We start from the raw sequence: 7,113 nt of genomic DNA, 5'->3' as shown, positions 1-7,113 counted from the left end.
TGTCAAATGCATGAATAGTTGAACGAATGACCAATGTTGTGGTCTCCTCCTCATTCTTTCCTCAAAATATCTTGCCCATAGAAGCCTTTATAGGGCCTGAGGACCTCATGGGAGTCAGGAGCAGAGAGGAATGTTAAGAATTATTTTATGTTATTGCAACACATTTTACATATCAGGAAAAGAAGCCAGAGGACTGAAGAGATAGAAGAATTGTGACCTTACGCTGTCAAAAGAATTGTGTTTTGTGTGGGGTCAGTGCTTCAGAGGAGTGAGCAGGATCCCAAAGTATATGAGTCCAAAATTTTCTCACCTTCCTTAGGTAAGCATTCTCAGTTCTTATGTTTTAAACCTCTTTCTTTGAAACCTACAAATATTCCTTCAGGTCTAAACCTCAGGATAAAACTGGAGAAACAGAGCCCCAAATCACATGCATAGGCCTCAGTCTGCAGAATAAGGGACTTCAGCCACTGATCTTTCTATGTACGTGAAATGGGAGCGAGCACAGCTGGGATGCCTACCTCAAGTCTTATTAAACTGGGAGCTAATCTGATCAGAGGCCCAGCTTAACTGAGGCCAACTATATTTCCTCAGGGTTTTTGCTGTCCCTGAGGAGGAGAGGAGTCAAGACACAGATCAGAAATACAGTATAAGTGCTTTCACTGAGGCATGCCTACATTTGCAATTCAATTCAGAAAGAGAAAAAAGAAGATGGAACGGGCTACCAGGCTGAAGCTAAATGCCGTGGGGTCACTGGGTTCCTTAGCAGGAGCGGCTATTCAAAGGGATAGGAGGGATCTAGGGAAGGGTAAGAAGCATCAAATGTATTCTCCGTCACTGTGGAGAGAAAGGGGCCTCCTGGGAAATGGGGAAGATTGCATCACCAATTTGATTAGAAGAAAGAGCCAGGCCAGGACTAGCTGGGGTAATCCTATGTGCTGCGACTTTTTAAAAACACCTCTATCATCTACTATTGTTGCTTCTGATGCTGCTTATTAAACAGGCTATCAAATCCAAGCAGGGAGGCACTGGATAATCAGAAATATCATCATCCTTGTTGTATTATTGTTTTGTATTGTTACTAGGTCCCAGAAATGTGCTTTGCATAAAAATACTTTTTATTGCTAGGATTAATGAGATACTTCTGAGGAGCTCAAAGCATAGAATTAGCAGCAGGTCACTGAAGGTAAAGCTCAGAACTCAGGCAGACTTAATATACAGCAGAGGCCAGGCACTCCAAGGGAGCATGAGCCCTCAGCATTAGAAAAATTAAGAATTACTAAACTGGAAGATAAGTGAGAAGTAATAGAGAATTATCAGCAAGCCTACTTTTGGATTAATTTAATGTGAGAAACAATTTAGAAATGATTTGTACTCAGATTGTCATTTGCTAAAGAATTAAGTGGCATAACTTGATTACCCGGTTATTAAATCCAAGAGATGAACATTATGCATACCAGGCCAAATGTATACCTGGTAATAAAACTGGAGAGACCAGTGTTAAAAATCCCTCTGCCTGGGATAGCCTAGAGCTGTAAAGTACACCTTAACTGTATTCACCTATGAAACCCAAATGGCATAAACTACAATAATTTCTACTTAGGCAGGATATGATATGAGACGTTTCCAGAACATACATCTAGATAATACAAAGCAGTATAATAAACAGTTATGCCTAGCATCTCAGTGATCGTTTATATTCTTCAAAATGGTTTTGTAGACCCTTTGATCTTGCAGTAACTAAGACAAGCATGGCAGTATTATTATGTCCATTTTGCCATTTTATCTCTTCTCCCTTAATTGTCACATTAATTAGTGAGAAAAACGAGGTAAGTTTAGGAACAAGATTTGCCAATTTATTCTATGGCATTAGTTTCATGATAATGGAAAGTTCAGAATTATATTTTAGACATGTGCTTCTGGTATCCAAACTAGATTCTACGAACAATGGAGAGCCTGTCCACCATGACAGTTCATCCTGGGAAATAAGGAGTCTCAGGACATCTGTCTACTGTCACCATTGATCAGTTCCGGAAGATCTCTGCGATTAAATGCAGCCACAGGAGCCAAAGAGGATCACAAGTGTTCCAGTCCAGGAGTTACAATACAACCAAAGGAAATTCGTACCATGTTGAATCAGTCCAAATGGAGCACATTAGCCTTCATCAGTGGGCTTTTGCAAAGTCAAATGACAGGTCCTGATGAAAAGATAGGGAGGTTCAAAGGGAAGAAACAAAGGTGCCCTCACCCTATTTCTATTTTATGTGCCACAAAATAGAATGAATTTCTAGAACAATCAATTTAAAGGGTTATCAGCCTTTAGACTGCCCAATACGACTCCTGTTACCTTTAGAAAGATCTCTAAAACTTGCTGAGCATGGTGGCATATGTCTATAGTCCTAGATACTTAGAAGGCTGAGGCAGGAGGATCCCTTGTGCCCAGGAGTTTCAGTCCAGCCTGGGCAACATGGCAAGATCCCATCTCTTTTAAAAAGTCTCTGAAACTCTTCTGATAAATTTAATCAATATTAAATTTCTTTTATTTATTTATTTATTTATTTATTTTTAGAAAGTGTCTCACTCTGTACCCAGGCTGGAGTGCAGTGGTATGATCATGGCTCACTGTAGCCTCAACCTCCTAGGCTCAAGCAGTCCTCCCACCTTGGATTCTAGAAGTCACTGGGAATACAGACATAAGCCACCACACTCAGGTAATTTTTCTTTTTTCTTTCTTTCTTTCTTTTTTTTTTTTTTTTTTTTACTTTTTATGGGGATGGAGTCTCACTGTGTTGCCCAGGCTGGTCACAAACTCCTAGGTTCAAGTAATCCTCCCACCTTGGACTCTTATATTAAATTTCAGATGAATGTAATCAATATAAAGTTTCATAACTAGAGAGCAGAGTTATGAGGGCACTTTTAAAAATATAGATTACATGGTTCATAGTGTTTCAATTTTTTAAATTATGTATAATTTTGTAATCAGAAAATATCAACAACGCCTAAATAGAAAGAAAAACCATCTAAGTCCTGACACAGGATATTTTTGGCGCCACTTCACCAGCCAGAGACCCCTGTGGCTGGTGGCACCTCTGTTTCAGTTTTGTTCGTGTCCACTAGGTTTGCTCTCCCCACTCAGTCCAGCAGCCTGTACTTGGATTGTGCTACTAGTCTAGATGCCACACTCACCGTGGGATCCACACTCCGCCTACAGCTTCCACCTTGGGCGCCAGTGTCTGGACAAGGAGAATGTGGTCATGCCTGAAAAATTCGAAGACATCAGAAACTGCAGAGCTTCAAAGGGGGAATTACAATGGTTACAGCTCTAGCTCTGGGAGCCCTGAGGTCTGGGCCCCAGGAGGGTCATGGCTTATTTGTGTTACAGTTTGTTTGTTCCCATTGTCTGCACACTTTGGCAAATGGGGGCATGTCCCAGCTCATTCGGTCCTATTGCCCCACTCCAGCCCCACCACTGCTTCCCGTTGTGTGGGGTGGCTACCTGGTGCCAGCAGAGGGCAGAGGGCTACAGTGTTACAGCCTTTTTTGTACCTGCATTTGGCAGGCCCCAGGTTCTTGTCCCACATCCAAGAAGAATAAGGTTACGTGGACAACTGAAGAGTAAGCAAGGTGGAGAAGTTTATTCAGTAACAGAAGAGCTCTTGACAATGAGATGGGACCCAACGTGGGTAGCCCTCCGTGTGAGAGGAGGCCCAAAAGTGAATAGCCCAATGTGTGGCTGAGTCCAGGTTTTTTATGGGCTCAGAATGGGGGAGTGTGTGCTGATTGGTTTGTGAATATATAAAAAAGGTTAAAAAAAGACACCACTCAAAGATGGACACTACAGTGTAAAAAACCAATTAGGGAAAGGTAGGTATGTGTAAAATAGATGAATGGTGGGGCTCAATCACAGGAAAGCTCACCAAATGGGAAGAGAGGCTCCCAATCCAGTCTGTGAATTTACCCGAGACTTGTAGCTTGGTTTTCAGGATTTAAGCTGTCTTTGGTTTGAAGATCAGGTTTCACTGGGCACTTGCCCGTCTGCCTCCTGCTGCTATCAGTTCTAGGCTGATGCTAGCATTTTAGAATTAAAACTCAAAGTCAGAGGGATAATTTTGTTCAAGTTACATGGCTAGTTTTTAGCAAACTTAAATTACTTATCTGACTGGAGTTATGGAAACTTTTCCACAGTGTCCACGTGGTTAGAGGCTGGCAGATAACTCCAAAGGCCCTTCCTGCTCTAATAGCTGGTTCTGAGAGTTGGAAGGTGCTTTGGAAATGTCATCCTTAATAGAGCGATCATGTTATTTATTGCCATGTTATTTATTAAAAAGCATAAGACATGTTTGCAGATGACAGGGGAGTGCTATTGAGAATGTTGACCTAAAGGAGGAAGCTGAGGCAAAATTAATTAGAGACTTTACTTAGGCCAAACTTGAGGACTGCAACCAGGGATGATAGATCTAAGTTGCTCTGAATATACACTATGATTAGTTCTAGTTACAAGTGGATTTTTAAACGAAGAGTCGGTTTCTAAATTGTTTACCAAGAAGTTACATTAAAATAACATAATCTTTTGATTGGTTATACATTGTTATTTGTATCACAAATTCCAGAAACCTAAAGATAATGGGTGAAGAAACTAGGCAGAAACAAAGTGACTCTAAAAGTTACCCCCAGGGACTGGGTGTGGTGGTTCATGCCTGTCATCCTAGCACTTTGGGAGGCTGAGGCAGGTGAATTGCTTGAGCCCAGGAATTTGAAACAAACCCATGTGACATGGTGAAAACCTTTTGATATGGTTTGGTTGTGTCACCACCCAAATATCATCTTGAATCGTGGTTCCCATAATCCCCACATGTCATGGGAGGGACCTGGTGGGAAATGATTGGATCAGGTGGTGGTTCCCCCATGCTGTTCTAGTGGCAGTGAGTGAGTTCTCACAAGATCTGATGGCTTTATAAGTGTCTGGCATTTCACCTGCTTACACTCATTGTCTCTCCTGCTGCCTGTGAAGCGGTGCCTTCTGCCATGATTGTAAGTTTCCTGAGGCCTCTCTAGCCATACAGAACTGTAAGTCAGTTAAACCTCTTTTCTTTATAAATAACACAGTCTCAGGTATTTCTTTGTAGCAGCATGAGAATGGACTAATATACCTGTCTCCACAGAAAATAAAATATTAGTTGGTCATGGGGGCACACATCTGTAGTCCCAGCTATTTGAAAGGATGAGGCAGGAGAATTGCTTGGGCCCAGGAGGCAAAAGTTGCAGTGAGCTGAGGTCGTACCATTGTGCTCCAGCCTGGGAGATAAAGTGAGACCCTTTTTCAAAAAATAATAATAATAATAATTTTTTAATTTCCCCCAGGCATGGGAGGGCAATGACTGCAGTCCCATACTCAAGTCTCTCTGGGCCTACATGCTCACATAGCTCAGACTGTTCTGAGTTATTTTTCTTTTCTCAAAATTATTTGCAGATGCCAGGTATAAAATGGAACCCTCTGTGCACACTGGGTTATATGGTAAGCCTCTCTTTAATAGATGATAGATTTCCAGGCCATCATTGAGATTTTAGACTTTTAACTTTATATTCAAATACCAATATTTCTGAGAGCAAAACAAAATAATATTAGCCTGTGAGTATCTTTTGTCTTTTCAACATTTTGAGAGATGTATGAAATAGAGGAACAAAATTTTAGCAGTTCACAATCTTTCTGTTAAATGACTAATTGAGGCAAGAATTGGAATAGAACACTAAATGAGCTCTAGAATATCATAAAATGCAGCTAAGTTTGAAGAAGCAAAAACAGTGGTAGGGAAACATTTCAGGTGGAAGAGAGCAAGATGGAGAAGAACCAATCTATGATGGGTGAGCTGTCCAGTCACATGAGCCCCTCAAGAAGTAGTATTTACACTAACAAAGTCACAGAAATAACAGCATCAGCCCACAGATCAGGGGAATAACACTGATAAACTATTGTCAAAGTCAACATCATTCTTCACTGTGTTAAGACAAATGCTGAAGTATGAGGATGCTATGCAGATATCCCTTCTGTATTTCCTCACTTGAAGGCTGTAAAATTCCCAGCCATGATAATGTATATTAATGGGAGGTTGGAAGTTAAATAAACATAATTTGAGTAAGCCAATTCTCTGTGGTATGCTTTCTGTAATGGGTAAAGCTAACTGAAAGGATTAGTCATTATAGAAATAAGCCGTTGATCATATAATAATAATAAGACTTGGCTTCCAAATATCATTTATGCAACATGAAGCACTATACAAAAGCAATCGAAGATATGTCAGTTGGTCCTCTTAGCAGCCCTGAAAGGCAAGAATTATATTATTGTCCTAATGTTGTAAATGAGAAGCCTGTGGCTCAGGAGAATTTAATAATTTGTTTACTGTTCTACCTCTACTGGAGAAATTGGAACTAGAATCCACTTCTCTTGATTCCCCACCCACACCTCTCTCTTAATCCAGTGTTAATTGTATTTTAATGCCTGGAAAAAGAATTGACCTTGAGAAAGTTGTGAGTTTAGTGACTTCTAAACATCAATTTTGGCCAAAGTCAATCTCTTTAGCTTTCATATCCCCTCAGGGGTAATCCATCTCACTCAGCCCCTACCCCATTCACCATCTGACCTGCCATGCTCTCTGAAAATTGCAACTGTGTTTTACCTTTGGAGTAACCAAATTCAATTATAGTTTCTGCCTTTGTGTTTCCTCAGCCTTTTTTCCTGCACAAATTGATGGTGACAGCAGTGATACCAATTCAATTACATACCATCTTCTGGTTCCCAGTAATGATTCTGAGTAGGTCAACAGAGACCAGCTAGGAACTAGAATTACCATGAATTAAAGGGAACTGATAAGAAGCCAAAGCCTGAATTAGAAACCCATTGTCACTTACTGGGAAATTTAAGCCAACTAGTTTACTAAATTAAGTGACTTTTTTTTTTTTCTTTTGCATCCATGACAATTCTTTAGAAAACCGAGTTCTAAATAATCTTCCTCTCCCTCTTGCTCTACAACATGTTACCTGGTTGCCTGCTCTTTGTCAGCTACTTATCTTTTTGTTTTTTTAAGCTACTTTTTATGGATTTTCATATTATTTTACATA

General features: G+C 40.4%; 1 long non-coding RNA gene across 1 annotated transcript in view; it reads right to left on the bottom strand.

Moving 5' to 3' along the window:
• Positions 1-989: 989 nt before the first annotated feature.
• The window catches only part of LOC129033799 (uncharacterized), a 54,293-nt gene continuing 48,169 nt past the window's right edge, over positions 990-7,113 (bottom strand). The window contains exons 4-5 of the long non-coding RNA XR_008501673.1: positions 3,184-3,255; positions 990-2,195 (exon numbers count right to left, since the gene is read on the bottom strand). This is a non-coding gene — a long non-coding RNA (uncharacterized LOC129033799). The remainder of the gene's footprint in view (positions 2,196-3,183; positions 3,256-7,113) is intronic.

This window comes from Pongo pygmaeus, chromosome 2 (assembly GCF_028885625.2).
Source record: "Pongo pygmaeus isolate AG05252 chromosome 2, NHGRI_mPonPyg2-v2.0_pri, whole genome shotgun sequence".
NCBI lineage: Eukaryota > Metazoa > Chordata > Mammalia > Primates > Hominidae > Pongo > Pongo pygmaeus.
This window is presented reverse-complemented; position numbering and strand designations above follow the sequence as displayed.